The sequence below is a fragment of the Anabrus simplex genome, chromosome 13, assembly GCF_040414725.1.
Source record: "Anabrus simplex isolate iqAnaSimp1 chromosome 13, ASM4041472v1, whole genome shotgun sequence".
Classification (NCBI taxonomy): domain Eukaryota; kingdom Metazoa; phylum Arthropoda; class Insecta; order Orthoptera; family Tettigoniidae; genus Anabrus; species Anabrus simplex.
Window position 1 is genome coordinate 44,318,127 of NC_090277.1, and position 16,073 is coordinate 44,334,199.

Consider the following 16,073-nt stretch of genomic DNA (forward strand, 5'->3'; position numbering starts at 1 on the left):
ATTTATTTATCTATCTATCTATCTATCTATCTATCTATCTATCTATCTATCTATCTATCTATCTATCTATCTATCTATCTATCTATCTATCTATCTATCTATCTATCTATCTATCTATCTATCTATCTATCTATCTATCTATCTATCTATCTATCTATCTATCTATCTATCTATCTATCTATCTATCTATCTATCTATCTATCTATCTATCTATCTATCTATCTATCTATCTATCTATCTATCTATCTATCTATCTATCTATCTGTCTATCTATCTATCTATCTATCTATCTATCTATCTATCTATCTATCTATCTATCTATCTGGGAATACAAAACAGCGAGAAGCCTAACTACAGAGTTCCTCAATGAAAATGTATTTAAAATGGACACAATGCACATTTAAAGAATTAAATGAAAGAACAATGTGGAAAAATCGTCTAATGATAAAAGTAGTGAAAGAAAATTAAAACTAGCAAGATAACAGTAAGGACACAATAGTTAGGCCTAACAAATAACATAAAGGCAAATGAAAGGAACGAGGAAAATTATCGTAAGTAAAACGAAGAAAATAACATTTAGCTAGGCATAGTAAGGTAAATACAGATATGTCACATAATTAACGGTATAGTAAAGCAAAAAATAAATATTATATTATGTAGAATAGAGAGGACAGCAGTGAGAAGACAAAAAAGGAATATGAAGGAAAGGGCCTAGGTTAAGTTGTGGAAGAATGAATTAAAGGAGGCATAGGAGGAAACAACGTCCAAGTTCTTGTCAGAAGATAAAGGGTTAAGGAGGGTTGGAATGCGGATAAATGAAGTTACTTAAAAAAGAGACAGAGGCGGGAATACGAAATACGAAGGGGTGTGTTTGTGCTGGTTTTGCGAGTGGGGACATGCAGGGAAAAGAAGGATGCAGATTCAGGAGAACGAAATAAACCGTTAACAGCGTCATGTAGCAATCTAAGGTCGTCTACTTTCCTGCGACTAGATAACGGGCGAAGGTTTAAGTTACCCAGTATCCGAATGCTGCTCTATTTGTGAAGTTGTCATATAAATCTACAAAAGTTATTGTAAGCTTTGTATGAAGCACAAAACAGTCACAATGTAAGTAAACCGGTCTAACAATTTCCTGTCACCTGTAATACTGTAGATTTTATGAAATAGGGCCCTGGATTTTATATGATTCCACGCTCCTGAAGGATATCAAATACAGTAGAGACAATACACGACACTTACGGATTTCGCCTTGCTAAAATGGGAGACAATTCGACGGTGGCGCTCCTAGTGACTTGACCTGAACAAATCGCGCTAAATTCAAATATCAATGGAAATGTATATACGGAAATGGATAAATAAATTACGTCTAGAAAGAAAGTGGTATTGAGATATTAACTTCGAAGTTGCTAAAGCAATTCTGGGTAAATGAATGAAGAATTATTTAAAAGGTTATTATTCAAAGACTGAAATTAGACATATAAACAAGGTGTGAAATGGCTTGATCTTTCATTTATGCATTACTTTTTTAGCTTTAGCATACCTGCCTGAAATCTTACGGTTGGATTTGTCTTTTTTTCCGCATTTAAAAACAATGTATCATCATATTAAGACATTTGTCAATAAAAATATCGGCACATTCCTTACACATATGATGCATTGAATTAACATTTAATAGCTGGACAATTTTCCTCTTAACATGAAGCCTACTAACAGAAAGAAAATCTATAAAATCCCGGCTTTAATCTGAGAAGAGGGATAAAAGAAAGAAAAGTTTGAAAATGTTGTCGATAGTGATGCTTTGAGGAATATTTACGTACAATTAGAGTAAAAATGTAACGTACCCTTGGCTGTACAGTCGAGGATTTTTAAAGTCGCTGGCCTGGAAATGATCTGAACAGATCTTATAATTCTTATACAAGCGTAACGTCCCTTCTTTCTTGTACACTTGATCCAAATCGCTTCTGTGACATTTCAAAACCCACAGATCACACCTACAACAACACATCGGTATTGAAGGTTAACTGCTGCACTATACAATAAAATATGCGTATTATATTTTAAGCCCGTTAAAACATGGGTCGAGCAGGTCAGAAGATTATGAAGTACTATAAAAATCTCTGTCACTGGAAGAATATATATGCAAACACAATATTACTTACATGTTCTTGTCACGAGGGAACCTGAAGAACGAGCGCGCATTTTTCTCTACTTCGTAATTACTGCAGCCAAACACAGCACATACCTTTCCCCTCATGTTGACAGGAGATATCAAGGAATGGCACACGCTACTATTTAATTATGTCAATTCACTGAAAACGCATAAATAACACCAAAAACTTCACACAAAAATACACGTGCTCTTATGACAGAATCAGTACCGTTCAGGTCTATCCGCTAGAGTGTGCTCCAATAGCTGTCCCTCGATATCTCGCTCAGTGTCGTGTATTGTCTGTACTGTATTTGAGGATATTGACCACTCCTGGCAGACGGTCGAGATTTAATGAGTTGATCTGCAACCGCTTTGCCTTGCTCCCTCCAAGGGCGAACTCTACAAATTTATATCTCCCTGGGGCACACTTACTTCAGCCAAACCTGGACCAGTTACTATCTCGGTCGTAGAAACCCCTAAAGACTGAGATTGGGACCCCTTAATTCTGAACTTAATACAGCACAGCACAAAAGCAAATTTCATTCTATCAAGGGAAACTTTCGATTCAGAAAGAGAATCTAGCAAGACAAAACCTAATACATCTCCGTAAGTATCGTGGAAAAATCCCTTGGAGGAGTAAAAGGTAAAGACTTCCACTATCTCTAACCCCGGTACCGAGTGACGTACAGGGCCAATCGCAGAAACGATGACTAGTTTTAAGCGTTAGACAATAGCTACCCAAAACGAGGTCTAAGTTACGTACGATGTTCTATTGCATAAAAAATGTTCAGTCGATGTTTATCCATGTTTCAAAATGGCTTCGAATATGGAGATAACCTGTCTAAACCGGAATTCCGTTGTATGCAAGGTTAACCAATATTTTCAGCTTAGTATGTTCGAATATGGAGATAACCTGTGTAAACCGGAATTCCGTTTTATGCAAGGTTAGCCAATATTTTACAATTAATGTGCTCGTATTTTAATCCATGTATCGAAAACTAGAAAACAAAATATTTCCGTTTTACGGGGGTTTCCGTTTTGTGCAAGGTTAGCCCAAATTTTAAATTTACTGCGTTCCTATTTCAATCCATCTATCGATTAGTAGAAGAAAACAGAAAACCTTTACGTTTTAGAAGGTTTCCATTTTATGCAAGGTTAAGCAAAACTTTAAGCTTACTCTGTTCATATTTCAATAAATGTATCAAAATATAGGAAACAGAAAATATTTCTGTTTTATGGGGGTTTCCGTTTTATGAAAGATGAAGCAAAACTTTAAGCTTACTCTGTCCCTATTTCAATCCATGTATGGGAAAATAGAAAACAAAATATTTCCGTTTTATGAGGATTCCATTTTATGCAAGATTAGCCAGTATTTAAAGCTTACTGTGTTCCTATTTCAATCCACGTATTGAAAAATAGAATTTGGAGAATTTTTTGAAACGAAGAAATGTTATGCAAATACTGTAATACTGTACTGCAGATGTTTTGTTTTAATAATTTTCCCCACCTTCTTCCTTTCTCTTAAGACCTGTGTTTTTAACGTTGCTTACGTTTATTATACAAGTCTGGCAAAGGAGCAATGGGAAGTGGAGTCACTAAATTTAGTTTTCAGTTCTCCCGCTAGGATCGCCTTTATTAGACACAAGTTTTGAATGTTTTCTTACTGTATATTCAGCATGGATCTTGTGACAAGTGCTCGCGAAAATTCCCTAATATATAGCTAATTATGATACTTTGATACTTACAGAGAAACCATGTGTTTTAAATGTTGCTTATAATCCAGTTTCGTTGTAGTGAAAATAATCCATCAATATGTTGTTAACATATCCTGTTGCAAACTCTTTTACATAAATACGTTGAGATTATGAGTCGTCGTAGTATGGACGCACAGTCAGCACGATATGTCATTGTATGTAATTGCCAGGAGATCGCAGTGATAGACTGGCTGCCAAATATATTGTTGCTCGCTTAGCACCACCCAGGGGTCACGTGTAGGATATTTTGAGGTTAAACCTACGGACGTGAGCAACATCAATCCCCCCAAAAAATATTTCTGTCATGTTTCCATTTAAACAATCACTTAGCAAATACTAAATTGAATGTAAGTTTCTTTGGCAGGATACTTCATCACAATTGGAACCCAAAATATCTTGGAGTAATCTTGGATCGAACACTATCCTACAAGCAACATCTGCTGGGCTCTGCACAGAAACTGAAAACACGTAACATCATTCATAAGCTTTGTGGAACTACTTGGGGTTCTTCGGCAAGCGTTTTACGGTCTTCAGCTTTAGGCTTGGAATATTCAAGTGCTGAGTACTGTGCTCCAGTATGGATGAACAGTCATCACACAAAACTCATTGATACTGAACTAAATTCCACTATGCGCATAATAACTGGCACAATTCGATCTACACCAACTCATTGGCTTCCGCTTCTATCTGGAATAATGCCATCTTATTTACGCAGATCCACCGCTCTTATCAAGGAATTCAGTAAAATGTTAAGGAACCCCGATCTACCTGCACATGAAGATCTACGAACTATCAACCAAAACAGATTACGTTCACGCCATCCAACTTTACGTAACGCCTTAGACACGGTTGCTAGAAGCTACAACCCAACTACAGAGTGAAAAAGACGGTAGGAAGCAGCAACGGAGACGCACCTGCACAGTATGTTCTCGAATGCCAAACTTCCAAGTGGATTCCAGCTACCACGTAAAACATGGCCTGCTCTGAACAGAATAAGAACAGGCCATGGCAGATGCAGAGACATGCTGTTTAAATGGAAGAAGTTGCCGACACCGGCGTGTGACTGTGGAGCTGTACGACAAACCATACATCATATTGTCAGAGAGTGTGAAACGCGGGCATACACAGGCAGCAAAGTGGATTTCCTGATGCCAACTCTAGAAGCAATACGGTGGATCAATGATCTCGACATTCAGTTGTAGGGAGCCTTTTCTTGTTCATTGTTTTCTTGTTATGTAAATATGTATATAATTTGTATCTGAACTCAACTTGATTGTATGGGCCATACGCTAAATAAATAAAATGACAGTCAACACGAATTTATACATATTTCAAAGTTGTTTTAAAGTGTTTACGTGAATCTATAGTCAATTTGTAGACACGTAAAGCTAATATTTTAAAAAAGCAGTCTTTGTAAAATTCTGCAGTTCAGAGTAACCATTTGAATCTCACATCACTGCCTAGCCTAACTTAGCTTGAACACTTCTCTGTTCAAAGGTTTGCTGTGTGTAAAATAATATGACACAGGAATACTGCAACGTGTGGGAAGTCCTTTGAACAGAATGGAGAGCAATTAATTAGAAAGCTTGTCTTCAATACCGACAGCATCACACACTACAGTACATCAGTCATTCCAAGAAGCTTATGCAAATTCCTGTCACAGACCAGCTTTGATTTTATTGCCGTTTCATCTATCATGAGAGAAGCAACGTTTTCATTGTCGGACACTTCAGGCACTATACTAAAAGCCATACGCAAAGTAACATGTACATTTCTAGCAGGTAAATGACTAACTGAACTACATTACTCAGCGTAAAGATTCCAATTGAAATATCATAGCGCTGCCTTGCAGCAATCTTGGTGAAAGGCCAGCTGGTTACTCTGAACTGCAGACTTTTACAAAGACTGCTTTTTAAATTATTAGCTTTTACGTGCCTACAAATTGACTATAGATTCTCGTAAACACTTTAAAACACCTTTGAAATATGTATAAATTCGTGTTGACTGTGGGTCCTTACTACGACGACTCATGACCTCAAAATACTGATGTAAAAGAGTTTGCAACAGGACATATTAACAACATATTGATTTCTTTTCTGCAATCAGACGAGCTAGTACCAAAGAAGAAATTCCGATCTCTCCTCTGGAGAGGCCAATGTAAATTTGGACAGTAATATGCAGGCCTTTATAGTATTCTCTCTGACTTTACACTTCTGTTTACAAAAAACTTGGCTCTGCTCAATCAAAAAATTTGTTTTCAAATCACCCTTTTCAGCTAGTTCTGTAATTTTATTTAGTTGACTCTCAAGTCCATTATGATTTTTTCATTTTTGAGTTGATGCATCCTTTCTTTTAAAGTGGTAATAATATTTGTGTGCTTCATTATAAGCGCTCTATGTTTCCTACATTTTCTAAGTATTGCTTTCAGTTTCAAACTTACTTTCGTGCTGTATAGTTTAAGTTTAATAGAACACTCTGTGCCTGTGGTTTTATGTAATGGTTCACAGATAATTACAGGTGGAGGGTCCTTCACTTCGATGTCTGCATATGAGGTTGTACATGAAGTTCAATTTCCTTGTAAAAGTTAGCTTCATTTCCCACTTCTGCAGCCTTCCTCTTATGTGGTCTTCCTGTATGTGATTGTGTTTGTTTGAAAACTTGAAATACTGATTGAATGACATTCGAAAATAGGATTTATAGTGCTGTATTTACACTAGTCTAAGTCCTTAAAGTACCCATTGCAAACAGTGAAATACACACTGGGTTTCCATAGAGATCCCAGTCTATTTCCTTGTTGACAAATTGCCAAACAGCATTTAGTTTAATGTTCCTCGTCTTCCGGAAATCTGTGAAATGAAATACCACATCCTTTTGTGGGTTTTGATTTACAGTAAGGAACATTACAGTACACCATGTGTTTTTAAGAATTATCCGATGTTCGCAATGCGTAAATACGGTCATTTCTTTCAGCCATTAAATTATAAATCACCCGCTCTAGCACAAGAAAGGTCATATACATACATACATACATACATACATTATCATTATAGACTGTTATGCCTTTCAGCGTTCAGTCCGCAAGCCTCTGTGAATTTACTAAACGTCGCCACAATCCTCGATTTGCAACTAGTGTTGTGGCCTCATTTTGTTCCATACCTCATATCTTTAAATCGTTAGAAACCGAGTCTAATCATCGTCGTCTTGGTCTACCTCTACTTCTCTTACCCTCCATAGCAGAGTCCATTATTCTCCTAGGTAACCTAACCTCCTCCATTCGCCTCACATGACCCCACCACCGAAGCCGGTTTATGCGTACAGCTTCATCCATCGAGTTCATTCCTAAATTAGCCTTTATTTCCTCATTCCGAGTACCCTCCTGCCATTGTTCCCACCCATTTGTACCAGCAATCATTCTTGTTACTTTCATGTCTGTTACTTCTAACTTATGAATAAGATATCCTGAGTCCACCCAGCTTTCGCTCCCGTAAAGCAAACTTAGTCTGAAAACAGATCGATGTAAAGATAGTTTCGTCTGGGAGCTGACTTCCTTCTTACAGAATACTGTTGATCGCAACTGCGAGATCACTGCATTAGCTTTACGACACCTTGATTCAATCTCACTTACTATATTACCATCCTGGGAGAACACACAACCTAAATACTTGAAATTATCGACCTGTTCTAGCTTTGTATCACCAATCTGACATTCAATTCTGTTGAATTTCTTACCTACTGACATCAATTTAGTCTTCGAGAGGCTAATTTTCATACCATACTCATTACACCTATTTACAAGTTGCAAGATATTAGACTGCAGGCTTTCGGCACAATCTGCCATTAAGACCAAGTCGTCAGCATAGGCCAAACTGCTTACTACATTTCCACCTAACTGAATCCCTCCCTGCCATTTTATACCTTTTAGCAGATGATCCATGTAAACTACGAACAGCAAAGGTGAAAGATTACAGCCTTGTCTAACCCCTGTAAGTACCCTGAACCAAGAACTCATTCTACCATCAATTCTCACTGAAGCCCAATTGTCAACATAAATGCCTTTGATTGTAATAATCTACTTTTAATCCCATAGTCCCCCAGTATAGTGAACATCTTTTCCCTCGGTACCCTGTCATATGCTTTCTCTAGATCTACGAAACATAAACACAACTGCCTATTCCTCTCGTAGCATTTTTCAGTTACCTGGCGCATACTGAAAATCTGATCCTGACAGCCTGTCTGGGGTCTGAAACCACACTGGTTTTCATCCAACTTCCTCTCAACGACTGATCGCACACTCCCTGCAAAGATGCCAGGTCATAAAGTACAAAAATACGTCTTGACATGTTCGTAAATGCGCAATTATATGATTGAGAGGAGCACACATAGCGGCAAAAAAATGCGTTTCATGAACACGAGTGTTAACCATTTCACGACCACCGAAGCCTTGTACTCGTAATGACCCTTCTAAGAGATTTCACTGAATGCTTGTGATTTTCGTTTGCTTCTTTGAGGTTAACATCTTCACAAAGGGATAAAGTTTAATGTTGCTTCCCCAGCATATTCACTAACAGGGGTCTATATGTAATTGTGAGAGTTGACAAATTGAGGTTTTGTAGATGATAGGGCAAATCTAATGTACAGTATGGCTTAGTATTGAAATAGATCAAGCATGGTTAAGCAAGGATGAAGCAAGGATGAAATTGCAACAGGAGAGGAATAATGTAAACACAGACATGGCTGGTGAGGCAAGGTTGTCTGGACTCAGCAATCCGGAGTAGGTCAAACAGAAAAACAATGGCGGTGATGGAATGTGATGTGTCAACAAGGACAGGTGGATGCATGGTGTAGTCTTGCTCCGGAATTGCATAGGTGTTAATATATGTTTATTTTTATGTATTTATGTCTTTATTATGTATGTTGAAAGGTCGTGAGGGAGAAGTATGGAGAAATGATGGTGTAAATGGCAAGGAAAGTGGGGAAAGGGTGAGATGGACTCACCCGTAAGAAGTCCGGGTGGGAAGGGCCCAAGACCAATATACCTATGCTGGACATGACATGAAGACACTGAGGATGGCTACTGGGTGGCTCTATCTGAGGGGGTCACATATCCGGAGTATCCGACGGACTTAACGGCATGTCCAAGGAGTACGATTAGGAGTGGAGTGGTGAGAAGGAAAAATTGTCATCTGGTTAGATCTTGGGGCCTTCAGGAGGTCTCCACAGGAAGGGCCGGTCGAGTCATCACTGGGAGGGTGACCTTCTTCTCACCAGGGGTGATGACTTGGCCGGACGGTAGGTTATTATGTGGTGTTCTTTTCTTTTTGTTTTCTTTTTTTTTGTTGTTTACAAACTGTGGTGTCCTTTTATTTCTTTTAGGTATATTAACTATGTCTGTTTGGTTTTAATGTTAGTAGTAGTTTGTGTGTGTGGCTTAAGATGAACGATGTTATTTTTCTCACTCAACGGATTGATTGGGTATTTGTGTACTGTGATCTTGAGAGAAATAATAATAATAAAAGTATGTAAAGTATATTCACTAACAAGCTAAAGAATAACAAATACAGAATTCAAGAATCTGATCACAAGGAAAATAAAATTTGTCGGTTGCCAATAATTGTAGTCAGATTGACAGTTACCGGACTGCCCATTGTGTCAGAATCAAGAGACGAGTCTCTTATATTATCTCTTGAAAAGCGAAATAGCATTTTAAACTGTACCTCCCCGTTTATTTCAAATTAATTGCTGCGATTTCGCAGCAGGTGACCCACAGTAGGCCATCGGACTAACCTTTCTCTTCGGAATCGTCTCAATATGAAAATCAGAATATGTTTCATTGTACATAACCTCTGATTGTGATTCACTCCTAACATTTGAGATTAAACTGTACTCGGCAGTGCTTGAACTTCAGCTTTAGATAGTGTCCAAGTGGTATACAGGACGGTCTTAAACAACGTGAAAGGGGTATGTGAGCGTTAGGGGGTTGGTCATAGTGATAGATAATTTGAAAAAGTAATTCGATATCTCATGCCATTCTCACTTTATAAGCTGCTGAACTGAAGTTAGCCAATCAGATCAGGGACTTCTAATGGGCTTTGCGGAGCGGTGTTGCTAAATATGTACGTAGATTAACATCGGCTTGAGAGCGCCAATCCAAGGAAAGAAAATTGGCGGGAGGCTGTCACGTTTGCAATGGCCGCAGGGTTGTGAGGTTTTCGTAGACTTACTTATTAGACATTCGTTTCTTTTCTTTTATTCTTTCAACATTCACTTTTCTTGTTTCAACTCTTTCTTTTGCATGTTTTTGCAGAATCCTAATCAAATGTTTCTTTTCCATTATTAAATTTCATATTCTATACAACTGACCACGATATATTCACAACATCTAACCTCCAACTGAGTGCGCGAGTCAACACAGCGCTAGCTTATTACAAAGTATGCGTGTGACGTCACATATTTAGCACAAATTTCACCTTACTTCCAAGCGCTAGTAAAAGCCTGCGCGGCTCAGACTGCAGTGCGTCGGCCTCTCACCTCTGGGTTCCGTGGTTCAAATCCCGGTTACTCTATGTGACATTAGTGCTGGACAAAGAGCAGGTGGGACAGGTTTATCTCCTGGTACTCCGGTTTACCCTGTCATCTTTCATTCCAGAAAAACTCTCCACTATCATTTCATTTCTACTCTGACATTAATCATTGCTCCAGAGAAATCCAACAGCCTTCGGCAGTCGGCACCACGGGAATACCGGCGCCCGTGATTAGTATACCTTTGTCAGGAACACCATTGGTTTTTGTTGCCTATGAGTGGCGCTATTATGTGCGAAACACCATAGCCCTCCGTTACCTGTGCGAAGTACAATACTTGTGAGTTATACCATGATGTATAGAACAGGGTGAGTCTACGCTACTTTTGATTAGTACCACAACATGACAAATACCATGATTTTACTTAACTAGCGATAGGTACCATTATGAGGAGCCGATGACCTGGATTTTGGACCCTTTTAGACAAGAAGCATCCTTGATTCACGATTGTGCTTAAGATGAATATGGATAGAATGACGAAAAGAGAATGGGAAACAACAGCGAGGACACGAGGAAAGACAGGAACCAAGTGGGTAGTTGAACTCCGGAAAGATTGGTCGGAATTGGGGATCAAGGTGGAAGAAAAGGAAAATTGGAGAAGCAAGTACATACCGACTAATATGCCAGAGATCAATGATAGGGATGGGTACAGGAAAAGGATTGAGAGTCACCACTGGAGTAGACAAGAGAAGAGGATAGTGAATATCTCGGAAGAAGAGCGGGAGAGAAGAAGAGAAAGGATGAAGAGGTTCTGGGAGGAGAAGAAGAAAATGCAATCCATGAAGGAGCTGTCCGTGGTCCTACAGAGGCCGTAACGCAAGAAGAAGAAGAAGAAGAAGAAGAAGAAGAAGATTGTGCTTAAGAAGCAGTCCCTTGTTCAGTAATACTATTATTTATGATATTTTCTGGGTTGGGTCCACTGTTTGTTTGAAATTCATATCCATCCATGCATTCTTCATTACATTTTTTATTCCGGTCAGTGGATGCTTTTGAACTTTTAAATTGTCATTACATTTGCCACCATTAGGGGCCGATGACCTAGAAGTTAGACCCCTTTAAACAACACGCATCATCGTCATCATCAGCGCCTACGGGGTCAATTCAAAAGACCTGCATCTTGTAAGCCGAACTTGTCTCCCGGCACTAAACAAAAGCATTTCAGTACCACTATGTGAGGAACACCATGGGATTGTGCGTTGTCCGTGATTAGTGCCACTGTATGAGGAAACGAGGAACACCACAGTTCTGCTTTACGAGTGATTAGTACCATTATGAGAGTCCGGTAACGTGGATTTTGAACGTCTTTGAACAACAAGCATCATCCCAGAAAATCAGGCATTGTAAATTGGATCCTCTGATTGTTTTGGATTCATGGTCATTTTTGGTCATCATTCATTTTAAATTCTAGTCAGTGGATACATTTTGAAGTTTAATTATCCTTTCATTTGGTTGCACTTCGTACCATTAAGGGCCGGTGACCTAGTTCTTAGTCCCCTTAAATAACAATCATCATCATCATCATCATCATCATCATCATCATCATCATCATCATCATCAATACTCGGCCCTCCATGTTCGGCATCTTCAAAAGCTAGGAGTAAATAAAGTAAAGGAACTTGCTACTACCAGTAATAGAACCTACAGGAGGTCTTTCATTTCACAGAGAAACTTGCTCTCATAGAGACATAAAAGGAACAAGTCCCATGTTTACTGAAATATCATTTCCATTCAGACGAGAATTCAGCAGCGTCTCTCAAATGACTTACTTCTTCCAATATATCTCTCTCGTAAGAAAGGAGCGTGCCTCCAAGTTAAATTATAGTCAGAGATTGCTGCACAGAATTCCAGAACTTAAATTAAAAAAATGTTCTAATTATATGAAAACCAGTCTTCCGACTTGGAGGATAGAGCCTAGCTACAGAATCATAAAATAAATATCTTCCGCGTATCCAGAATTGCTGAAATATACGAAAGAAATACTTTACTTTAGTGGCATGCAATATTGAGGAATAGTTGTTCTTTTTATCTTTACCAGAAGAGAAGAAATATCTTCTTCGTAAAGGGTGCTCTTAAATAAATGTAACTCCTTGAAAGGAAGATGATGTATTGCAATTAAATATTTTGTAAAAATATTCACAAAATAATAAAAATAATAACAATAAAAATAATAATAATTTATTTTACATTGCATGTCCTATATTGGACCACCCTAATCAATTATACAGAGAATGTTTTGCTTCCCTATCAGCCCAATATTTATTCATTCTGAGAGATGCCTTCATTTCTTCAATTGGGAACACTCTTCCATTAGATCTTTTATTAGTCTTGGTGTGTGTCTTGAAGTATCTTAATTTTGTCTGTTTTATTATTAAGGTCATAGTTATTTGTACTTTTTTAATATAATCCTCAATTTACGTAATGCATTTAATTTTGGTCTTGCTATTCAATTTTTTAAAATTATTCTTCTGCTAATTCTGGTGTCAGGTGTTCTGATAAGATGTCCCAAGAATGATACACGTTTCTTCATAATCGTGCCAGATATCGGTTTAAATTCCTTATCAACTTCGTTATTTGATGCTGTTTTCCAGTCAATTAAATTGATATTGTTTATTTATGCATGTTCTAATTATTATTTTTTCTGCCTTAAGTGTTTTGTCTATTTGAGCTGTATTAGTAGTCTTAAAAATCTTTTCACTAGTATAAGTTATTTTAGGCTGTGTGAGTGTTTCATGATGCTTTAATTTTGCTGCTTTCGGTAAGTTTTTTGTTGTATGCAGTCTTGGTAATGTAATTTCCTTTGCTCAAATTTATTTGTTCTACATGACAAGCTGGTATCTGATTAAGATTACAACCGGAAGATATAATTTCTCCTGTATAGTTCAATTTATCAACAACACTGATTTCCTGCCCAGCAGTTGTTATTTCAAAGGATATAATAATAATAATAATAATAATAATAATAATAATAATAATAATAATAATATTCCGTGGTTTCCCATTTTCACATCAGGCAAATGCTGGGGCTGTACCTTAATTAAGGCCACGGCCGCTCCCTTCCAACTCTTAGGCCTTTCCTATCCCATCGTCGCCATAAGACCTATATGTGTCGGTGCGACGTAAAGCCCCTAGCAAAAAATAATAATAATAAGAAGAAAGTATTAAGGAAATTATGAATGTTAAAGTAATAAGAAGTGGGGAGTTTGACTCCGATCATTACCCCTCTAAAATTAAGCTAAAGCTTCTACCTCGCAGGAATCAAAGAAGGCCGAGAAAATTAATGAAATACAACATAGATAGGCTCAACATTACACAAGCAACTATAGAAAACTTTCAGGAAGAAATTAAAATAACTCAGCATGGCAAATGGCCAGAATTATCTAAACAGATTAATAGTGCAGCGAAGAAAGTATTTGGATCAGTTAAAACTAAAAAGAAAGTATGGTGGAATAACATATGTGAGGAAGCACTTATGGAAAGAGTGAAAAAGTGGAAAAAATGGAAATGTTCCGGAAAGAATGAACACTATGAGCTATTTAAACAACAAAGAAAGGAAACAACAAGAATAATAAGGCAGGTTAAAAGATCTTTTGAAAAATCGCAGCTAGTAGAAATTGAGAATAATTTTGTAAGAAATAACTCCCGAAATTTCTATCAGACCTTTAAGAATAACCTGAAAGGTTATCAATCACGGACCATTTGCTTCAGAGATGCAAATGGTAATATTGGCCTTAACAATGCCGAGAATTGTGAGATTCTGGCAAAATACTTCGAACACCTGCTGAACTGCCCTGAGCCAAATCATAAATTAGAATTTTCAGAAATTCAGGAAAATCTAGAAGTTGATTCACCTCCAACAGCGGAAGAATAAAGGAAGCAATAAAAAAATCTTAAAAATAACAAAGCTAGTGGGGAAGACTCCATAACAGCTGAACTTTTAAAATGGTCTGAACCAAAAATTATAGAAGATCTACAAATAATCTTTGAAGAAATTTGGGAAACAGAAAAGATCCCAGAGGATTGGAAAGTGGCTCTAATACACCCATTACACAAGGAGGGTAAGAAGCAGGATGTCAACAACTACAGAGGTATATCTCTCTTGCCAGTTGCTTACAAGATATTCTCAACAATACTACTAAATAGAGTAAAATCGACACTGGACAGTCAATTGGGTGAATATCAAGGTGGATTTAGAGAAGGAAGATCTTGCTCCGAACAGATTTTCAACCTGAAATCTATAATTCGACACAGATTAATAAACTCCAAAGACATAGTTGTAACATTTATTGACTTTAAAAAAGCCTTTGACTCTGTTGATAGGGAAACCCTAGATAAAGTAATCCGTGAATTTGGAGTTAAAACTAAATTGGCAAACCTAATTCGTGAAACACTTACAGACACTATCTCGAAAGTAAAATTTATGGGTGAAGTATCACGACCTTTCAAAATAAATACAGGTGTCAGGCAGGGCGATGGTCTATCTCCCCTCCTTTTCAATTGTGTCATGGAGAAAATTGTAAGAATTTGGAATGAAAAACTGAAAGAATCTAAAATATTGCCACTCATGATGGGGAAGAAGAACAAAGGTGTTGCAATAAATTGCCTAGCATTTGCAGATGACTTTGCCATACTTTCAGAAAGCCTTACAGATGCAGCAATGCAAGTCAATCTCCTTGAAAAGACAGCCAACATGACAGGCTTGAGAATCTCTGCCGAGAAAACAAAATTTTTGACGAATATAAAAAGTGCCCCAAAGTTTTTAGCAACGGATATTGGTCGAATAGAAAAGGTAAAGAAATTCAAATATTTGGGTGAGACAATTCAAGAAAATGGTTTAGAAAAATCTGCTATAGAGGAGAGGATACAAAAGATGGAAAGAGCGTACGGTATAACTAAGAATACTTACAACAAAAAGTACTTATCAAGAAAACTTAAAATAAAGCACTACAACACAGTAGTGAAACCAGAATGCCTTTATGCCAGCGAATGTCTAGCACTGAACTACAAGCTTGATAAATTAGAAATATTAGAAAGAAGAATTATAAGGAAAATATTAGGTCCTCTAAGAATTGCAGGGTTTTGGAAATTAAGAAGTAACAATGAAATTTACCAGAACGTAGAAAACATATCAGAAATAATAAGAAAAAGGATATTGCTATTTCTTGGACACATTTACAGAATGGATGACAATAGACTAACTAAACGAATCTTCAAGTACCTTTGGGAAAAGAAATCAACTACCACCTGGATTCAAGAAGTCAAGAAAGACCTGGAAAGGAACAACATACGAGGAGAAGAATTATTGGAAAGAAAGATTTTTAGGAAGAAAGTCTTACAAGTGGAAGGATTCCAAGGGAGGAAGGAAAAGAAAACAGGCACAAAGTGGACTGAAGACAGGAAAAAGAAACACAGTGAAACAATGAAAGAATACTGGAAGAAAAGGAAAGAACAACTAAGGAGGAACAATTGAAATTGTAACGTGGTCCTTAGAAGGCCGGAACGCAAGAAGAAAAGAAGGAAATAATAATATTTTGTACATAAGACTTGTCAGAAGATATGTTCTTTGTACAACATATATTTATAACGATAAGAGG

The 16,073-nt window shown here is 37.4% G+C and overlaps 1 protein-coding gene across 1 annotated transcript in view; it reads right to left on the reverse strand.

Annotated features, from left to right (window-relative positions):
* Window positions 1-16,073, reverse strand: part of LOC136884797 (tachykinin-like peptides receptor 86C) — a 238,896-nt gene that overhangs the window by 81,598 nt on the left and 141,225 nt on the right. The gene's annotated exons all lie outside the window — the stretch shown is intronic.